Source organism: Marmota marmota, unplaced genomic scaffold, assembly GCF_001458135.2.
Source record: "Marmota marmota marmota unplaced genomic scaffold, marMar, whole genome shotgun sequence".
Classification (NCBI taxonomy): domain Eukaryota; kingdom Metazoa; phylum Chordata; class Mammalia; order Rodentia; family Sciuridae; genus Marmota; species Marmota marmota.
In genome coordinates, this window is record NW_026000082.1 from 20,876,364 (window position 1) to 20,877,549 (window position 1,186).

The following is a 1,186-nucleotide window of genomic DNA, read 5'->3' on the forward strand; positions in this document are numbered from 1 at the left end:
TAGTTTATGAGGCTCAGCAAAGCACCTTTTGGTGGAGGCTCCTTTAACAGGGACTGGAACCCAGGTTTGCTTCTCCAAGGAGGGAGGCGGAAGCACAGTTGATGGGTAGTCCTTGTAGCACCACCGCCAGAGCAGGGCTGACCAAACCAGTGTCCAAAGAAAGTTTGTGGAGAAACAGTCCTCTGGTTCTAAGTAGGACCCAGGCCTTAACCAGCTGTGCCTATAGTCTCTAGCGGCTTTGCTCCTAAGGGAACAGAGTTTGCTCAGACTTCTCTCTAGGGGAAACGCAGGCGCAGAAGGCCAGAGGGGCCTGGCGGGCTAACTGCAGCCCCAGTCCCCCAAAGTGCCCCATTTGGCTTCATTCCAGCCTAACCCGAAGGGGACGACATCTGCTTTCTCCAAGGGCCTCAGCTGAAGGGCAGTGAGGTAGGGGCGGAGAAGGGGGTCTCCATTGCGGAGCCCCACTCCCAGGGGTTCGTGGGGATCAATCATCTGAAAGCTGGAGTGACTTGTAATTTTATTCCCTGGGAGGAGGAGCCTGAGAAGTCGGCAAACGGGAGGGGATGGGACGGGGGAGGGGGGAGAGCGGCCAGGGGAGCTGTTCAGGGAGGGGAGGGACTTGGCTAGGTCTCCCAAGCCTTCTCCACTCTCCAAACTTTCACCAAACTCTTAGCCCCCGCCTCCCCGAAACCAAAACACAACAAGCTCTGGAGGAGCTGCGAACGGCGCGGCGGGGCGGGCGGACTCGCGCCGGCACAGAGCCTCGGGAGGCTGATGCAACTTTCCCTTTAAGAAAGCCACCTGGGCGCACCGCGGTGCGGACCCAGCACGCCTGGGCCGGGGGCTGCAGCATGGTAAGGGGGCTGAGGGAAGGGGTGCTGCGGCCCGCACCTCGGTCGGTCCTGCGGGTGGTCTGTGCGGTTGGTGGCTCTGCGGGGCTGAGCCCCGGGACCAGCGTGTGCGTGTGGTATGTGTGTTGTGTGTGATCGCGCATGCATGCGGGCATCTGTGGGTAAGAGTGTGGTGCACGCACCAGGATGTCTGTCTCGCCGCAAAGGTCGGGGTAGGTGCGCGCGTCTGGGTGTCACCGCTGTCACCTAGGCGCTGAAGCAGGCGGGAACCGGGGGGGCACTCTCGGAAAGGGGGCGCTGTGTGCAGACGCCGGCTTGGTCGGGGGCGGCTGGCT

At 62.0% G+C, this 1,186-nt stretch overlaps 1 protein-coding gene across 3 annotated transcripts in view; it reads left to right on the plus strand.

Moving 5' to 3' along the window:
• Window positions 1-657: 657 nt before the first annotated feature.
• The window catches only part of Slc6a9 (solute carrier family 6 member 9), a 32,545-nt gene continuing 32,016 nt past the window's right edge, over window positions 658-1,186 (plus strand). For 2 of the 3 annotated variants that reach the window (XM_048815528.1, XM_048815533.1), the window contains exon 1: window positions 658-854. The gene's annotated coding sequence lies outside the window, so the exon portion shown is untranslated. Of the gene's footprint in view, window positions 855-1,026; window positions 1,064-1,186 lie in introns of those variants that run through there. The other variant, XM_048815529.1, reaches the window with a different exon arrangement.